At 42.5% G+C, this 20,986-nt stretch overlaps 1 protein-coding gene and 1 long non-coding RNA gene across 2 annotated transcripts in view; both read right to left on the reverse strand.

Moving 5' to 3' along the window:
• Positions 1 to 18,657, reverse strand: part of LOC147844945 (uncharacterized) — a 48,955-nt gene extending 30,298 nt beyond the window's left edge. The window contains exon 1 of the long non-coding RNA XR_015483856.2: positions 18,540 to 18,657. This is a non-coding gene — a long non-coding RNA (uncharacterized LOC147844945). The remainder of the gene's footprint in view (positions 1 to 18,539) is intronic.
• Positions 1 to 20,986, reverse strand: part of LOC108183502 (uncharacterized) — a 226,544-nt gene that overhangs the window by 130,938 nt on the left and 74,620 nt on the right. The window lies entirely within an intron of this gene.

Consider the following 20,986-nt stretch of genomic DNA (forward strand, 5'->3'; position numbering starts at 1 on the left):
GTGTGGATGGGGAAAGACGGAGACATCTGAAAACGGAGGCGGGGCTGCAAACGTTCGCCTCTCTGATTGGGGCTTTTCCTGAATATTAAGTAGCCCACACACAGTTCAGTCTCGCATCCTCTTCTTGTAAGTTAAGACTTCGCAAGTTTGATCAAGGCTGCAGTCTCCCCCTTCTCAGTTTGATATGGAAAACATACCGAGGACACGGGTAAATCTTCACAGGGAACAGTGTACTTTATAACTTCATTCACATCACCTTTGCTACGTTGTTTCACTTTCTCAACAATAAAACGTAAACATGATTTAAGGAACTGCCTATTTTCTTTTTAATATTAGCAACTTAACAGACAGCAGAAATGTTGAGGCGCCGTGCTGCATATATGAGCGTCATCTTCACTGTGTGCATATTTATAACGAAACGGAGCCGATAACAACTGCCTCCTTTCAATTCCAGTGAAAATACGAAACACAGCCTCTCTTTTGCTGAATATCAGTTTTAATAATCGATGATTATAAAAGTATAACATACAATAAGTTTATACATTGTAGCAAATAAAGGCAAGCGATCAGTCAATGTACCTGGATTAATCATTAACTTATCTTTGCGCTTAACCAAAACATGTTACCTGTGAACAAGTAACTTAATAGATTCCAATGACCAACGTCAGGGAATTGGCCTATGTCGTTAGATAAAGACAACAACATGAATGAAATATCACGTTTAGCAAATATAGTGAGATTAGATCCAGCGGGAGATGCGTGATAAGCAGTCCGACAAGCAGAGCTCTCATCTGGGTTAAAAAGCTGGAGCGCTTGCCCGAGAGTGTGTGTGTGGTCACGTGATGTGCGTTTTCAGCGTTTTGGTGTGGACGGAGAGCTGTTCAGAAACGCTGGGTAAAACGCGAGTGTGGACGCGGATCGTTTTCATTCTACAACGCCGTTTTAAAACTAAAACGCACTAGTGTAAACGGGGCCTCAATCACAACACACACAGCACACACACATTCAGCACGTCTGTGGACACATTTGCACATTCAGCCACAGCTACACACTCCACACACACACACATCTTTGTGTGTATTCTAGTTCAGTGGTCCTCAAAGTGGGGGTCGGGACCCCTTGAGGGGTCGCGGAACAATGAAGGGGGGTCGCCTGGTGATTTCCGAAAAATCTACTTATTATTATTAGACCATAAGAATTACCATATTTTATCCATAACCAACTGAAGAGAAAAAACAGTCGTTTATAGTTACTATAGTAGCTTATTTACTTGTTTTATTGGATTGCGACCTCTGGGGTAAATACATTATATTAAAGACAGCAATAGCGTCAGATGCAGCAGATTGATTTTATTACACCAGGTTAAACTTGCTGGCCCATTTACAGCACTGAAATACATTAAAAAAATTAAACGAAGAATAGACTTTGGTCTATTGGTGTGTGTGTGTGCGCCATTGCATGCAAATTTTCTGTATTTATAACCACCTTAGGGGATATTGGGGGTCGCGAGTCACTGGTATTGTTATTTTAGGGGTCGCGTGCTGAAAAGTTTGGGAACGTTCAAGGTTACTAAGGTAACCCTTCGTTCCCCGAGGAGGGGAACGGAAGCACTATAAGTGGATTTGATGTTCTAAAAGAGTATTGAACGGGCCAATTAAGAATGAATTGGCAGCGCAAGCCTGCGCAGGTGAGCGGCATAAGCAATCAACTGAGTATATAAGCACACCTGGCGCCAGCAGACGCTATCCTTTTTAAGCTGAAGAGACTTTTAACAGCTAAGGGACAGTCATTATGGCGACGGAGTATAGTGCTTCCGTTCCCCTCCTCGGGGAACGAAGGGTTACCTTAGTAACCTCGAACGTTCCCCTTCGGGGGGAACTCCAGCACTATAAGTGGATTTGATGTTCTAAATCCACGTATGGGAGCCCATTGAAAGCGCCATAATGACTGCACCTTACCAACACCCACCATGAGGGAGCGGTCAGGCAAGCGTGACGCGCCCAGCTCATGAGAGGCGTGGTCCTCCAACGTGCCCTTGGCCCTAACTTATCCCACATCAAAATAAGTTTTACGGAATAGTTATCTTTTTTGGAAGTCGCTAGCGTCTAGATAATTCTAGGAATACACGACAGTACGTTGGGAAGCGTGCCATCCCAGTAGGGAGGACGCTGCGGAGACCATCCGCACCCAATAGGGGGAACAAATGGAATTACATATGGACTAACCCTGAAAAGGGGGAGTGCGCATAAAAGGTGGTTAGCAGATAGGGAAAGCACGGGTCCGCCCAGGGGGGGAACTTAACCGTGGCGGGAAAGCATATGGGGATCACCAGCGGGGATCGGCCATAGCAGGCACCTATACCCAAAACGCGGGCTGACCAGCGGGCAGACCTACAACGTAATGGGCCAGCAAGTGACTCCTCCGCTGAGTCAGTGCTGGGGGCCTCGGAGGAATCTGCAGGGCTCACCGAATGGGGAACTTACTGACAGACAGGAGGGTGCATATCTCTCCGTGTTAGGGAAAAAAGGCACCGCAAGCGTGTACAACACCTACCGAGTTGTTTCCTCAATCACCAAAGGTACCTAACACCCTTGAGGAAACCGGCTCCACTCGCAGATTATAAAATCTTGCAAATGTGTTGGGTGTCGCCCAGCCCACAGCTCTACAAATGTCTGTTAAAAAAGCGCCACGCGCACACGCCCAAGAGGATGCAACGCTCCGAGTGGAGTGCGCATGCACTCCCGGGGAGCGCGGCTGACCACTGCTCAAATAAGCACATGAAATGGCCTCCACAATCCAGTGGGATAAACGTTGTTTAGACACGGCACTTCCCTGCTGCGTCCGCCATAACAGACAAAGAGCTGCTCAGAAGATCTAAAGTTCTGAGTACAGTCCACATAAATGCGCAGAGTGCGAACTGGACAAAGTAAGGACAGGGCTGGGTCTGCCTCCTCCGGGGGCAGCGCTTGCAGGGTTACTACCTGATCTCTAAAGGGAGTGGTAGGAACTTTGGGCACATAACCCGGGCGAGGTCTCAGGATAATGTGAGAAAATCCCGGCCCGAATTCCAGGCACGAGTCACTGACCGAAAATGCCTCCAGGTCCCCGACCCTCTTAATGGAGGCCAACGCGACCAGCAGAGCTGTCTTCAGGGACAGAAATCTTAAAGATACTGTATCGAGTGGCTCGAAGGAATCAAATCGCAGGCTCGTGAAAACGAGGGCGAGATTCCAAGAGGGCGTGAGAGGGGGGCGAGTTGGATTAATGAGGTTATGCTTTCCCACGGTGCCGCCAGCCACCATGTCATGGTGAGCGGAGATGGCAGCAACGTAAACCTTGAGAGTGGAGGGCGACAGCCTACTGTCCAGCTTCTCTTGAAGGAAAGAGAGCACAACACTGATCTGGCAAGATCAGGGGTCTTCTCTGCGAGAGACACACCACTCAGTGAATAGACTCCACTTCAGGGCGTAGGCGCGCCTCGCAGAGGGGGCTCTAGCCTGAGTGATGGTATCAACCACCGCGGGCGGCAGGTTACCTAAGTCTTCCTCGCGTCTATGGACCACACGTGGAGATTCCAGAGATCGGGACGAGGGTGCCAGACGGTGCCTTGTCCCTGAGAAAGTAGGTCCTCTCTCAAAGGGATCTGCCAAGGGAGGGCCGTCGCGAGGAGGGAGAGCTCTGATAACCAGGTCCGGTTGGGCCAGAGGGGCGCAACTAACAGAACCTGCTCCTCGTCCTCCCTGACCTTGCACATTAACTGCGCGATCAGGCTCACGGGGGAAACGCATACTTGCGTATGCCCCGAGGCCAGCTGTGGGCCAGTGCATCCATGCCGAGAGAGCCCTCGGTCAGGGAATAAAACAACTGGCAATGAGCGTTCTCGGGGGAAGCAACAGATCGATCTGGGCCTCCCCGAATCGCGCCCATATCAGCTGGACAGACTCAGGGTGGAGTCTCCATTCTCCAGAGTGAATCTGCTGCCGTGAGAGCACATCGGCTGCACGGTTGAGCATACCTGGGATGTGAATGGCGCGCAGCGACTTCAGCCGCGGGTGACTTCAGAGGAGCAGACGGCGGGCCCCCCATGCGGTTGATATACGCCGCCGCCGCCGTACTGTCTGTCCTGACCAGCACGTGTTGCTGCTCCAGCGCCGGAGAAAAACGGCGGAGAGCAAGGAACACTGCCAACAGCTCTAGGCGATAGATGTGCCAATGCAGCTGGGCACCTACCCACAGGCCCGCAGCTGCATGCCCGCGACACACGGCTCCCCAGCCTGTGCTGGACATGACTGCACAACATGACTGGACGCCTGTCCCAGAGGCACACCGGCCTGCAGGAACGAGGGGTCGTTCCAGGGGCTGAGGGTGCGGCGACACAGCGCAGTAACAGAGACTCGGTGTGTGCCCGCATGCCATGCGCGTCTCGGAACTCGATATTGAAGCCAGTGCTGAAGTGGTCTCATATGGAGCAATCCGAGCGGCGAGACAGCCGCAGCGGAAGCCATATGCCCCAGGAGCCTCTGAAAATATTTCAGTGGGACCACTAACTTGCTGTCGAGCTCCCTCAGACAGTTCAGCAGCAGGCGAGCGCGCTCTCCGGAGAGGCGCGCTACCATGGTGACCGAGTCCAGCTCCATCCCAAGAAAAGAGATCCTCTGCACCGGGGCGAGTTTCCTCTATGCTCTTTTCCCAGTTGACCTGCAACCCCAGTAGGCGGAGATGCCGGAGCACCTTGTCTCTGTGCGCAGTCAATTGCTCCCGAGAGTGGGCTAAAATCAGCCAGTCGTCGAGATAATTGAGTACGCGGATGCCCGCAAGCCGCAGAGGCGCTAGGGCACCCTCCGCGAGTTTGGTGAAGACCCGCGGAGACAGAGGGAGCCCGAAGGGGAACACAAACCGCAGAAACTGACGGTGGCGTGGAAGAATGGAGACATGAAAATACGCGTCCTTCAGGTCTATGGCTGCAAACCAATCCTCAGGACGAACGCATCGGAGGATGCGCCTCTGCGTAAGCATTCTGAACGACAGCTTGTGAAGGCAGCGATTCAAAACGCGCAGATCTAGGATTGGCCGTGACCCACTGCTCTTTTTGGGTACGATGAAGTACGGGCTGTAAAACCCGCTCTCCATCTCGGCCGGAGGTACCGGCTCGATTGCACCCTTCGCCAGGAGGGCAGCAATCTCCTCTCGCAAGACAGGGGCGGACAGGGGATTGACCCTGGTGAAACACACGCCCATGAACCTGGGAGGCCGTTTGGAGAACTGTAGTTCATAGCCGAGTCTGATCGTGCGTATAAGCCACCGCGAGGGGCTGGCCCGCGCTAACCAGGCAGGCAGAGCCCTCGCTAATGACGTCATCGCAGCAATCGTTGACATACCCGCGGAGGGGCAGCGCGGAGCGGGTGTGCTGATCCGGGGAGCGCGAGGGTCCCACAGAAGAGCTGGAGGAGAGCGATTCGCTCTGGCTCCGCACCCTGACTCCGGAGGGGGGGCTTGGGGGCTGGGAGAAGGAAGATAAACCATCTCCAACCCACGGCCGAAGCAGCCCGGGAAAGCACGGCTAACACATCCGTTTCAGTATCCGTTTTGACAGCGCTCACCTGCCCGAAGGGGGCGAGCGGGTCCGGATCATCGTCGGACAATGAAAGCCCACCCTCCGATGCCGCAGAGGACATCTGATCTCCGGTGTCAGGGAGCGTGAGAGCTACCATCTGATTAGACGGATCACTCCCAGCGCCCGAAGCTTGGATGGAGCGCTTGGAGGAGCGAGAGGTCCGCGAGCCCTTAGGCGGCGGATTATCTCTCGCTGGAACCCTCAGATCTGCCCGAGCGCCCGCTGCAGAACAGGAGGCGACTGGGGTGGCTCGCTCTCTCACGAGAGTTTGCCGCGATCTCAACCGCGCGACGGTCATGGCATTGTAGTGACGACATGAACCGCCCCCGAGCACCACATTAACATGCTGGACCCCCAAACATGTAATGCAGTGATCGTGCCCATCATCCGGAGCCAGGAAACCCCCGCAACCAGAAACGCACAGTCGGAGCGCCGTCCTGAAAAGGACGTGCTGCACGACTGTGTTGCTCTTTTAGGATGCTTTGCAACAATACGCACCGCTCTGGAGGACCGGACCCAAAGGGACGCCAGGCAAGGGAGAAACCCTGCTCGACCATCTGCCGCTGCGTGGACTCGCTCTGGACCGGGAGACACTCGTTCGCTCGAAATGGCTGTAGACAGCAGGAGGAACCCTCATGAAGCTCGATCAGAAAAGTCTCTGAAGCGAAAAGGATAGCGTCTGCTGGCGCCAGGTGAGCTTATATACTCAGTTGATTGCTTATGCCGCTCACTTGCGCAGGCTTGCGCTGCCAATTCATTCTTAATTGGCCCGTTCAATACTCTTACAGACGAGTAGCTTCTGAACTGAACCTCCCATATGTGGATTTAGAACATCAAATCCACTTATAGTGCTGGAGTTCCCCCCGAAGGGGAACCACGGTTCTAGTTCAGTTCAGTTATGGTGTCACTGTACATGGAGTCAGTCTACAGCTAAAGTTCTCTACAGTTGTATAGCCACGGGTTTTAATGTGTTTATGTTATTCTCTACAGATATATTTCCTATGACTAAAGTTTGTCTATATTTTATTTCTTATTTCATTCAGTAATTTATTTCTCATCTATAATCTTGTTGTCTTTAAGGTCATGGCTGGTCGTATAAGCATTTCACTGGATGTTGCCGTGTGTATGAGTTTGTATTTGATAAAGAAAACTGAATTTTAATGTAAAGTCAAATGAGATATTGAATAAAACAACATTTCAGCTGAAGTTTAAGTCTTGTTTTCTCTTGATTTTTTATCTTTATTAACACCTGATGTGATTCTCTCTTGTATATTCACTGGGTTCAGCTAATTTTGTGTCTAACAAAGATAAGATGATAATTTCCCAGATAGCAAAATGACATAATTTCAACCTAAAATCAACGTTTCTTTTGATATCGAACCCACGTTGATCACCGACGTTGATTCAGCATCGTTTTGCTCATCGGGGTAATGTTGAAATGACGTCAGGCACTCCATTCAAGTCTAACCTGAAATCGACGCAATTGGTTACTTACCCAAGGTTGAATCGATGTTGACTTTCAGTCGATCGAAACGACGTTATAGAATCCACACATTTTCAACAGATAATCGACTTAATTGGTTTGTCTATCCAACGTTGAAATGATGTTGATTTTACTCAAACTGTAGAATATTAAATACATTTGTCTATTTGTGTTCTAATTCAACATGTATTTTAAGATAATTTAGGTATTGCAGTATATATGACAAATTAAACACCACAATCTGTCATAATTTCTTCATTTTACATATATTACTTCTGTACACGCAGTACACTCAAACATACACAGAGAGAACATTTGAATTATAGGCTGAATTCGATATATAGACAAACAATTTTCTCAAGAAAAACATATTTTTAAGATGTGCATAATAAAATGTACTATGTGTGTGTGTGTGTGCGTGCGTGCGCGTGTGCGTGTATATATGTGTGTGTGTGTGTGTGTGTGTAAAGTACATCAATTGTATTTAGCATTATTGTAGCAAAACTGAGCACCAGTGACAATGAAATTTGTGTACAATATTTCAGTAAAGTCATGAAGAAAATGTTTTTAAAGTTGCAAACTTTTACTTGATTCTTTCTCTCAATAATAAGTAATAATAAGTCACACCTTCCATGAATACAATTGCACAAATCAAAAAATAAGAAATAAAAGTTTCATTTTATTTATTGTACAGAAGATCAGTAACCTTGTTGACATGTATATTATTGTTGTGCAAACAAAATATGCAATAGGTACATATTGCCTGAAAATGTCATACGAAATAAAATGTTGAAAATAAGTTTGTTACATTAATAAAAAAAACACTATTTATTTATTTTTACATTTCCTTCAACAATTTTCGTTCACACCTTGCATCTAAATGTGTTTCTTTTATCCACTTTCAACCGCTTATCTAACGAGGGAGAATAGCTTTTTTTTTTATCTTGTATTTAAAGCCGGGCTCAAATACTGGAGTTTTAGCCCGATTTATACCTCCGGGAATCGAAGAGGAAGAATATATATAGCATTATTTTACCGTGGTAAAGTGGGACATTTCTTGGCAAATTCTTAATGCTTCAATTTGTTTAGTAATTAAATTTCATAGTTATAAAATACATTTAAAGAATAATTTGACACTTTCAATTAGTGTCTGCGCCCGCTCCGTCTCCCACAACCAAGTCATTTGAATTAGTGTATAACAACGAAAATACATTAGAAAAAAAGAAGCAGGTTTTACGATCAGACATATTTTCAAACCAGTGAACCCCTGTAAACCTTTCAGTCCAAGGATCCAGTAAACGAATGCATTCAGATAAGTTAAAAACGTCCGGGATACAGAGAAAGATTTTAGATTGTGTGTGCTATCTGAAAATAAGTATCCTGTGAATGATCGAGGGGCACGTTTAATTTCATAATATTTTGACAATACACGTGGCTCACCCAGTTTTTCTGTTGCAGGCAGAGTCTCTTTTCTGCCTACGCTACTGCTTTTTAATACAAAGATATTTTCTTTGAACTTTAAATGTATATTTTCCTGCCATGGGTTTCTTAATAAACACTCCCTCGCCTGAACTTGCTGTGATCGAGAGACTGAGAAATGAAAGCATGCAGCAGCAAGGAAAAATCAGATGCTAAAGACATAATCTTAAAAATAATAACTTATTAAATTGTTTACAAATATAATACTGAGATTTGTGATACAATTACAGTGGATAATTCATTAAATCCTTATTTTTCTAAATTATAAGTATAATTAGTGGAGGGGTACAAACAAAAATATAATTCGTGAATTTTTCTTGGAAAAAATATATTTTTGAAACTAACTTCGTTTGCTATAATATTTTTATTTATTTTTAATGTATCTTTTGTTGATCAGTTATCAATAAACAAGGATAATTAATAACACTTGAGATGATGTGCTTTAAAACAAGTCTGCTCTGCCAAAACAAGAATTGCAATGAGATTGTGTTCGTTTGTTAAATAAATTATTTAACTAGCATAAATAAAATGAAAGTGAAACATAGACACTTTCAAAGAAGCCTATATAAAAGCCTATAATAGTTTTCACTATTAATGACAAATCTGAATAAGCAGGAGATGCTTTGCAATGTATTTGCAGCACTGAGCCCATTACCTTGGCAGAATGTGTTGGCAAAACAAACTCTGTTGAAAGAACAGAGAACTTAGAAACTCTGTGTGAAAATGGAGATATAAATAAATAGCTTAAAGCCCTTTAATATTCTAAAAAAGGTAGTTAAAATTTGCAGAACCAATGATTGATCTTATCAGTCTGTGACCCATCCATAATTAAATATGAAGCCTATTTTTTGATTACCTGGCCTGTGCATTAACAGCAGCCACTGATATAACCTAGAAATGATGAGCTCATATTACACAGTGCATCCACGTGAGGGAATTGGTTATGAAGATGGGGAAAATTAAACATGCATTTGCAATGGTGCAGTGAGGTGTAGCAGACATGGTATTGATTGTTATGAACTATGCCACGTTATTAAGCCCCCATCAGATCACAGGAGAACATGCGATTTTTTTTCTTGATAAAAACCTTTACTTGTCATAAATGTGCCAGACTACACGATCTGTCATCCTGTGACGTCTACGACGAGCATTATTTCAAAGCAGTCACAAATATTACTATAACAATATTTTTATCTCAAATTAAATTTGTTTTTTTTTTTCTTATTTTAATTTCAATAAACACTTATGCTTGCAGACAACTTACTACATTATTTAAAGGCATTCGTTAGAATAGGATCAAACTTATGATTCCTTTTTAACTGGGGCTTAGCCACACCTAAACAAAAGATGCAGAATTATATGTGTATAGCCTATTCCGCACTCAAGCGCGTGCACAAAATTTACACCAGCAAAAGTAATGATTATAGATTTGTTTGTGATGTAAAAGTTTATTTAGGCCAGTAGGCCTACTAAATGCAACATGCAATTTGAAATAGATTTTTACAAAAAAATTTTCCTGCAAGTTGTATGTAAACTTATGACTTAAAATGACTTAAAAACTTAAAATTGTCAGAGTGAGTATAGCGAATAAAGTGTTTATTAAATGAAGAGTCATGGTGTCTTTAAAGTTTTCCGATAAACTTTTATGTTTCCTTTTTAAAATTAATATATTTTCTTTGAAATCTAAATGTATACTTTTCTGCTAATGTTGCTATTCCCTTGCCTGAACATGAAATGAAAGAACATCAGCAACTGTGAAGCAGAATAATTAATTAAATCCTTATTTTCCACAGAACAGAACAAATCATCTCCGCACAGTTAATAATTTAGCTAGAAAATATAATTCATATGTTTCTTGGAAAAATATATTTTTTTTAAATAAATTTCGTTAGCTAAAATTTGTATCTTAATTTTTATGTATTTTCCATTGGTCAGTTAACTACTATAAAAAAGAATAACGAATTACCTTTAAAGTGAAGTGCTTCAAAACAAGTCTGCTATAGTCCTATGCTTCAGCGCCAAAACACTAGTTGCCGTAAGATTATGTTGGTTTGGTAAATTAAATAATAATCTAGCCTAAATTAAAGTTACATATTTACAGTTTCAGAGAAGCCATATTAAACTGTTACTATTAATGACACATTTAAATAAGCAGAACAGGCTTTTATTAGAACAAACTCTGTTGGAAAGATGAGAGCAGTGTCGCCTGCAGCCTTACGACTGTACATTGCACATGTGCATACCAACCATGACAGGGCGCAAATTAACACCGCTTATTTATTTATTTATTTATTTATTTATAAATAATGTAAATTGATTATTAAACAGTATACACTACGATATATTAATAAAGCAAGAAAGAATGAGAATAAATAACAGTGTGTGTTTGTGTGTTTTAAAGTGTGTATGTACTTGCATGGTGGGAGATGTAAAAAACATACTTGATTAAACGAATTAAATTGTAATTGACATGCACAACGGATGGTTTTGTCACAAACAGTAACAAACAGTTGAATATAGGCTTCTTTGAAACTAAATATTTCACTTAATTTTATTTAGGCTAGATTATATTTTATTGAACAAACCTGGGGTGCGTTTCCCAAAACCATCGTTAGCCAACTAGACTCAAGTTCCGTCGTTACAACCATAGTTTGTTTATTAGCCGTTTCCCAAATCCGCCGCTCCAACAAACACTCGCAAACAGCGTCGCAAACTTGAGGACACGCAACTACAGCTCTGGAGCTAGTTCGCGATACAGTTCCTGGCTGTGTTCTATTGCCACTTTTCCGCCCTATGTCCTATTTATTTAGAACACTCTAACATTCAAAGTTGCAATTATGAAAAGTAAAAAAGCATTAAGGGCATCTCTCTAAGGTGTAATTTGCTTTCAACCTATTCTTACAGTTCAGTTTAAGCGATCTTCATGTTTACATTTGTGCTCTCTTCGCAGTGCACTTTGAAAACATTGATGTCATTTTGAACACAGCCTCATGGCGAAAGCTAAAGGTGACCTAATTAAAAGCGGAATTTATGTTACGTTTTCAAAGCTTGTGAAAACAAAAAGCATACGTTAATTCTTTTCATTTATAGTAGGTTGTTTATTGAGTATCTAGATGACATGAGCCTGCTGGTTAGAAATTTCTGCAGTGGTTGACGTGTTAAATTGTAAAAGTAGACTTTTCAAAAAAATAAATAAACAACATCCTACTTATTAATATTAATAAGAATTATCATCATAATCATAATCATCATCGTCATCATCATCAATAAAATTATTAAAGTATGATTTTTGTCATTTCTAATAAATAATAAATATTACATTTCATTTCATAATAAATTATTTATTTTTATGATTTATATGATATTAGAATACGTGTTAGCTTTTGTACGTGATATGTTTTGGAATAGAATATAACTAATGTTCAACTTCTCAATAATATTAGTAAAGCAAACCCTATATGTGTATGTGCCATTTACATATATTTCAAGAGTTCACACTTAGATATGCTTAGCATTATAGCAGGTTTGGCATGCTGTCCCGGGAGAGAACCCTGAGCTCAGAGATATTTGAGCCCAGGGCTCCCGCCCGGTCAATAGGCATATCAGAGGATCCGAGATCAGGAAGGTCTCGATATTTCCCCCTTTTAGAAGAGGGAAAGAAAGGAGGAGATGGGGTGGAAGGGGGGATTCTTCCAAAATGAAGATAGGGGAAAAAGTTAGGGAGTGATCCATTTATAGTAGGCTAGGATCACTCGGATTGGATTATTACTGATTACAAATGAGTGGCCAGCTGTGCTCAATCATATCACGTGCTCCTCTCGAAATTAGTTTATGAAACTTCACTTCAAGAGTTCACACTTAGATATGCTTAGCATTATAGCAGGTTTGGCATGCTGTCCCGGGAGAGAACCCTGAGCTCGGAGATATTTGAGCCCAGGGCTCCCGCCCGGTCAATAAGCATATCAGAGGATCCGAGATCAGGAAGGTCTCGATATTTCCCCAAAAAATGCCTTTGACTCGGGACAGCAGCCGCGTATTTCGAAGAATACTACCCCCAAAGGCTAGAAAGTTTTATACTATATCCGGCTGCTGGATATAGTGATTTAAAGAACAGAAGAAAGAGTAGGGGGCTCCAGATGTAGCAAAGTTTGAAACAGACTCTAGTTGGAGCCTGAGCGGGGGAAGGGCTTGGGGGATACTAGTGAAGGTGGGCCAGAAGGGGTGGGCGGGGTTGGCTCGTAAAGAGTCAAGAAAAATGCTCGAGGAACACTCCGAATGGAGATAGAGCGGGGAGTGACAGCGCTATTTAAAATATATATATATGCATATATGAGAGTATATACATATATATAATTATATAATGGGGTAATCTAAGGCCTGGAGGGGGTGATCAAGAGATTTCTGAGAGTCAGAATGGACGCTGCGGGAGTTGGGTGCAGCAATTTTTTGTTTAATTTGCCATCTCCAGCAGAAATCGTGATTAATGATTTGGGCGGTGGAGATTTCTGCTAGAGGGTGAGTGGCAGTTGGCGAACTCCTGCTGGAGTTGATGCTCGAGGAACACTCCAATTGGAGATAGAGCGGGGAGTGGCAGCGCTCTATATAAATATATATCTATAAACAAAGTCCATAGATATATATATATAATGAGTTTCAGTGGCCTGGGGGGGGCAGTGACTGACCCCTGCGGGGGTCGGCGCCCAGGGAACAGGGCAAGCTGGCCTTCTCTATCAGGAGTTTGGGAAAGAGGATTTGGGCGTTGAAGACTCCTGTTAGAGGGTGACGGGATGAGTTAGGTGCTCGAGGAACACTCCGTTAGGAGATGGAGCTGGGGAGTGACAGCGCTATTATAAATATATATCTATGTACGGGTGTATATAGATATATATATATAAAAAGATTGCTAAGGCCTGGAAGGGGCGGTGAGACGACCCCTGAGGGGGTCGTAGCTCGGGGTAACACTTCTGCGGAAGTCAGAGCTTAGGGGGGGGCAGGGTCTGGCAGGAGTCAGGAAACAGGAAGGGGCTGTGAAGATTCCTGCAGAAAATGGCCTGGGTGGCGGGGTGACAAGTGGGCTTGGATGAATTCCAATACTATGTTATTGGGGGAGAAAACTGATGGTACTCAGTCTAGAAGGAAGGAAAAGAGGAAGGGAAGGTGGCTGGGTCATGCCCTCGCTCTTGGGTAGAAGTAGGTTGATGAGTGTTTGATGAGTGTTTGAAATGGAAGTGTGGGTGAGGGGAGGTCGAATATATAGATGAAATGACCCTTGCGTGTCTGGTCTGTTTTGCTTTGTTTTATGAGGAAAGAAAGAGTTCCCTCATCGAACAAAGTAAGGTCTGAGATGGTAGGGTGAATGTATGGATCAAATTTAGAAGTTATGGTGAATTCAGAGCATCTAAGAAATCCAAAAAAAAGCCAGATTAAACATGGCATCCAGAGTGCGATCTGTATTTGTGGAAATATAACCTTTGCGGAGGGTAGAAATGCATTTGGAGAGGACTCTTTGTGTAATGGGAAGCCTAGGGTCTGGGGGGGAGGGATGTACTTTCTGGATGCCTTTAATAAGAAGGCCTGTTTGGGGGTTAGAAATTGATTCAGCTGGGGAGCCATATATCAATTTGTGAAAGAAATTAATCCCGCTTAAGTAACTCTTAATAGTGCTAGCTTGAATGTTTTTGGAAGTGTGTAGGTATGTGATAAAAGATGTAATGGTGAGGAGGGAAAAATTGGGAAAACTTGTGTTGTATTGGGTGTGGAACTTTTTGAAAGCGCTCCATGCTATGACATAAGTCTGTATAGTTCTAGGGGCTACTGCTTCTAGAATGAGGGAGATGGATGCTTGGTGTAAGTTATGCATGTGATGATTCAGGGCAATATCATCTCTGAATATGGAGGGATGGGAGTAGGATGTGGATCCACTTCTGGGGCCAACTGCCGAAATCTCTGGAAGGAAAAACGAGAAAGAGAGTCAGCAATTTGATTTTTGAAACCAGGTACATGTTTTGCAGTAATGATAAACTGTTTTTTAGCTGATGTCCAAACTAGACGACGAATGAAAGGCATTAAAGTAGGGGAATGAGAACGCCCTTTGTTAACACATTGAACAGCTGCTTCATTATCACTGTGAATTAGAATGCTAGAAGCAGACCATTCGTCACCCCAAATGATAGTTGCGGCCGCTAGGGGGTATAATTCAAAGAGAGCTGATGATTGAGAGGGCAATGGGATTTCTAGCATTTGTGAAGGCCATGGAGAAGCAAACCAACGACCCTGGTAATAACCTCCAAACCCTACAGAAGGGGCAGCGTCGGTGAACAGATGGATGTCTATAGGAGCTGACACCAGATCGCTATAGAAAAATGAACAGCCATTCCAGCACTTAAGGAAGGAAATCCAAAGGCTGAGTTCCCTACGGCAAGCTTCAGACAGGGGGATAGTTTCTTCTAGACCGTTAATGGAAGCTGCAGTTTGGAGGAGGTGAGAGACAAAGGGGCGACCTTGAGGAATTATGCGCATGGCAAAATTCAAGTGTCCCAGGATGGACAAAAGTTCGCGTTTTGTGCAAATTTGCTTCTCAAGGAAGATGGATGAAAGGAAAATGATTCGATCAATTTTTTCCTTAGGAAGTGAAGCTTGGAAGTTTTTAGAATCCAGCTTGATTCCTAGGAACTCAAGAGAGGTGCTAGGGCCGGCCGTTTTCTCCTCAGTTAGAGGGATGCCGAGATTAGCGAAGACTTTTTGAGTAATCGCTAACTGTCTTGCGGGTGGCTCACTAGGAGGGGAAATGATGAGAAAGTCATCTAGTAAGTGGATGAGATGCGACACGCCATAATTATTAGTGAGAATCCAGCATATAGCCTCCGAAAGCATGTCAAATATTTTGGGGCTACTTTTGCATCCAAAGGTTAAACGGACTGCAAAGTAAAATTTGGATCTCCAATTAATGCCAAACAAATGCCAGAAATCGGGATGTAAAGGCATTATTTTAAATGCGGAGGAAATGTCGACTTTAGCAAGCCATGCGTTACGACCAACTGATTTGATTAAACAAATTGCCTGATCGATATCATGGTAATTGAGCGAGAATTGGTCTGATTCAATTAGGCTATTGATACTTGAAAAGGTGGAGTTATGGGGGGATGATAGATCAATTATGAGTCGTTTTTTGTCAGAAAATTTTCTGGTGGCAACACCGATAGGGCTGATGCGAAAAGAGCTGAATGGGGGGGTGGAAAAAGGACCGATCATAAATTTGTTGTCGATCTCTTTTTTGATCAATTGATCTACAACTTCTGGTTCAGCAATGGCAGATTGTAAATTTGGGCAAGCGAGGTTGTAAGAGGGCAGGGTCAAAACACCTGGGTGGAATCCATAGGATAAACCTGAAATTAGAAATTCAGAAAGGTTAGGGTCAGGATGAAAACATAATTCAGATGCAATTTGAGACACATTGACAGGAGTCGATAAATAATTTCTTGATTTTTTATTAGCCTTCAGGATTGGGCAAACTAGTCGGGCGTGCGCTCCCCCGCAATAATTGCATGTATGAGGAAACTTGCAAGGGTGACGGAAGCATCTGCCTATATTGAAACTGAAGCATGGGTTAGAGGGGGAAGAAAGCTGAGAGGAGGTAAGAGAAGGAGGAAGTAGAGCAGGGATAGCTGAAGTAGAAGGACGGGGAACGTAGCTAGTGGATCTTGGGTTAGGGGATTATTTATCTGAAGAGGGAATAATAAAGGGACAGGAAGTGGTAGGGTGAAGACAGGAACGACAGACCGCGCAGGAAAGATTGCGGCAACCTAGAAAAACCCTGTTGTGGAGGTCAGTGTTCAACGCCCCCCAGTAAGGACACTGATTCCACTGGGTTACTCTGATAGCGCATTTGGCGGAAAATAATTTGTGGTAGGTATAGAAATGAGTACCTCCATAGGAGAGCGCGAGCTCTGAGATGATGGCCATGTAGTCGTTCAACTCGCGCCTCCTATGGGGGAATACAGAGCAAATAATGTCAGTGAATCTAGAAAATACTACCTGAAATTCTGCTAACGAGAGAGAACGTGATTGAGTGGTGTTTGAAGATTTGAGCGTGAGTGTGAATTCGCCGCAATCCACCTGTCGTTCTGCCGTAGGGGGTGTAATGGGTGAAAGGAGTGATGAGAGATCGATGTCAGCACCTGATAAAATGAGGTTTTTTGCAGCATTCGAGACGGGTGGTGGTTCCAGGACTGTGGCGTTGTGTGGCACTGGGAGGGGGTTGGCTGTGAAAAGGGTGTACGGGGGGTGTGATGAAGAAATTTGTGAAGGGACAGTGGGATGTTGAGATGCATCAGTGCTGGAAGAGTGAGTGAGTGCTTGGTGAAGGGAAGGGGGAGGATTATAGGGGGGAATGCTAGAGAGAGTAAAGGGGTTAGAGAGAGGTTGAGCGTTGTGAATGGAGCTAGAGGTGGTATGAATGAGCTGTGTAGATGTATGAGGGAGATTAGGTATGGGGGGCTGAGAATGAGAATGACTGATGGCAGTGGTGTGTAATGGGGGGCTAGGGGTGGAGCTAGAGTGTGGAGCTGGAGGCCAAGTGAGAGAGGTGGTGAAAGGCTGGTTAGCATGTGATATAGTGGAAATATTGGCGAGAGGTGTTTCTGTGTGTTGAAATGATATGGCTGGGGTGGTCCGGCTTTCTTGAATGTGTGGTCTTGATGTTTTCTTGCTGGTAGTTGAACATTTCTGGGTGGCTTTCTTTGATTGTCCTGGGTGAGAAAGTTCGGTCTGTGAAGTAGAATGTTGAGGATAGGGGGCGTGGCGAGAGCGGGAGGATCTTGCATTGTCCGTGGTGGGCGTGGTTTGTGGAGCGTGACGTGACCGGGAAGATCTTGCGGCGTCCATGGTGGGCGGGGATTGAGGAGCGATAGCGGAGTAGAGTTTCAGGAGATCAGCTTTATTGCATCGTGGAGGTATGTGGATTCCTGCATCTGAGAGGTTTTTCCGGAGCTCAGGGATGGTAATCTTGTTGGAGACGTGAGATGATGATCTGGCGGAGGCATACGAGGAAGCTGGTGAAGGTAGGTGACGGCTTGGTGTTATTGGAGACGGAGAAATCTGGCGGTGTTGTGTAGTTGCGGCGCGGATTGGCCTGCGGCCTCTCACAGTGGCATCGGCTTTGGGTTCCTTTGTTTGCGGGGCTGTATAGCGTTGTGCCGCGGCGGGCGTGTCGGGGAGAGCGAAGCTCTCGCTGGTGGTTAAGGCGTTGTTGTTGTTGCTTGTTGGTTCCATTATGTCGATTTATTTGTTGGATGCAAGGTTGTTAGACTGCTGGCAGGCTGGCTTGCTTGCTTGTTTGTTGTTTGCTGGTTGGTTGGTTGGTTTGTTGGTTTGTCAAGCTTCGATTGCAGTTGCGCGTTCTTGGCTTTTGGTCTTCCAAAATGAAGAAAGGGGAAAAAGTTAGGGAGTGATCCATTTATAGTAGGCTAGGATCACTCGGATTGGATTATTACTGATTACAAATGAGTGGCCAGCTGTGCTCAATCATATCACGTGCTCCTCTCGAAATTAGTTTATGAAACTTCACTTCAGTTAAAGCTAGTGCATGTTTTTACCAAATCTAATATTGGATTGTATTTTAAATGTGTGTGCGTGTAAAACAATAATTTTCACAAAGAAGTTATGGGTTCTTCTCTAAAGAAGCAGTTACTTCACCCAGATTAGAGCATCATTATGGGGGTTTTACGTTATAACTAACATGGTTCAAGCGATGGATCTGCAACAGAGAAACTATGCGTTTTGGGAAACACTCGTTGTTACATCATTCTTTTTCTAAACTATGCATCGTACTATGATAGTTCAGCCGCGAGTTATGATGTTATTTGGGAAATGCACCCTACACTGTTAACCCTTACTGTAGATTATGCAGTAAATAACTGTAAAATAGCCAGTTTTTAGCTGTAATGAAAGGAAACAGAATTTTACTGTAAAAGAAGCAGGATTTGTATGAAATTCTCTAGTGCAAATAATAAATCACAGTAATTTACTCTATGTACCCATTACAGATATTTACTGTCATAATAAATGGTAAATTACTGATCAACCATTACTGCCCCATCTACTCTGATGCTTTATGTTGCTATTTATATTTATTATATAATTTTATATATTTATATATATATTTACTGTTCAGTTTTGATATGTGAATGGGCAGTATTGAGGGGAAGGTGGGACATTGCATTGATGATAAGCTGAATTTCACTGCAGCCATGTGTTTTCTTTGGTTTCTTTTATGTTTTAACATTGAGTATCAGGAGTCAACCAATGCCACCGAGATCATTAAAAGCTAAGCATAAGATATGGATGAAATGTATTTAAAGGCAAAAATATTCACACAGAGCAAAGAAATTGTCATAATAATTCTTATAACTTTGTTTACGTTTCTATAATTAGTCTAATTTGCCTAATTTAACCTATAGTTCAGCTTTTCAATTGCACTTTCAACTGAATATTAGTATTTTGCTAAATGACTAGTAAAAATGTGTTATTTAAAAAAAAAAATATCTTAAACAGCACGTACATATATGTTTGCAGAGACTCAATGAATTTGTTTGGAAAACTTCAATTAAAGTAAAAGTGGCATTAACAGTATAGTATAAAGGCTTTTCTAAATAAATGTATAAATCATGTAATTTTTATGTTTTTTGGAACTACATGAGGATCAGATTATTTATTTTATTTTTTTTTCCTATGGATGAAGTTTGCATATTTTAATTGTTTTTATTAAACAATATGTGCATAATTGTGATAAATGTAGGCAGTTGATTTGAAAATATGCTATGCTCCAGGGGTGTCACACTACTAGAGGGCTGCAGCCTAGCATAATTTAGTTCCAGCCCTGCTTCAACCCACTACCTTTAGATTTAGTTTGATCAGATGTGCTTAATTAGGGTTAAAGCTTAACTGCACTCTTACCCTGTAAATAACTGCAAAATAGCCAGTGTTTTGCTGTAATGAAATGAAACAGTATTTTACTGTAAAAGGAGTAGAGTTTGTATAAAATTGTGTAATGCAAAGGATAAATTACAGTAATTTACTTTATGTACTGTGACAATAAATGGCTTTAAAATGGCTTGTCCCATTTGCTCTGATGCTCTATGGTGCTGTTTATAGAGACGTGCATTTTAAAGGCAGAAGACAATGATTTAGGCCTCACCACACTCCCACAGGCTGTTTTATTCTAAACACAAAGATATTAGAAAAAGTTTTCAGAAAATGCCGGCCCTTTAAGGGAGCCAGGTGTTTGATTTGTTTACTGCTGAGTGCGCTCTATTCTCTGTCTATCAATTCAGATGTAGAGTCTGATATGTTTTAGGCTTTAAATAAGAATCTACAATGAGTAGGTAAAATGTGTTCAAATGTTTTTGAGGGTTTCTAAAATAAGGCTGTGTTTTAAGTTATATTGTTGTTATCTTCAACTGTGTACTTGAAAGCTACATTGTTAGCTAGTTAGCCTCTCCTCACTTTAACGTATATTTATTTATTGGATATTGAATATTGCAATAATGTACAGATGCTAAAAGTTTATGCACATAAAAACCAATAAATTCCATCACCTCAGTAAGGTATCATGTACACAGAAATCATCACAGGGAATCACAAAAAATATGATACAAATAACTATCCACACACTAAAGCTCCACTGTCAGGTCCCAGGTTGTGAGTTTGTTGCTAAGTATTTTTCAGAGCTGTGTTTCCACCTATGAATTTATATTAGAAACAATAGAAAAGTTTGTGGTCATGAGATTTCAAAGTAGATAATAATTACAACAATAAAAGATTGGATCCTTTGGATTTTCGGTGTTGCCGACTTTGTTTTTGTTTTTTATAATTATTTTAAAAAATTTTATTGAGAATTGACACAGTATCTGCCTGTGTTTGACAAACATGTTTATATTAGGGGTGTAACGATACGATGTGTATCACGATATAGTGTTCACGATTCGATATGTATCACGATATTTGGAATAAAAATTGAAAATTTAACTGAAATGCAAATTTTACCAAGTAAACTATTTTTTATGTATTTCTTTTGTTTCAACTTGTTAAACTGAACCTTCTTTTATAAAATATATTAAACAGGCCTGTCTCTGGAAAATAAAACTATTTAAAAACTTCTTAAAAAATATTATTGAAATGACAGAGACAAAATTAAGGAACAATATAAGTAAAGGTGCAAAAAAAAAAAGCTTTCTAGTCAATTGAGTTTAACAGTAAGAGCTTAAGGCTTTGCTTGGTCACTTGTGTTTTTTCTGTGTGCAAAAAAAAATCCACATTTCCAGGTAATCAGCAGTTCTATAAGATAATCCTGAACTTATGTGTATCTGTTTGAGAGGTTTTTATGGATGGCTGTCTTCATGTTGGGCATGATG

Source organism: Danio rerio, chromosome 4, assembly GCF_052040795.2.
Source record: "Danio rerio strain M-AB ecotype USA chromosome 4, GRCz13ab, whole genome shotgun sequence".
Taxonomy (NCBI): domain Eukaryota; kingdom Metazoa; phylum Chordata; class Actinopteri; order Cypriniformes; family Danionidae; genus Danio; species Danio rerio.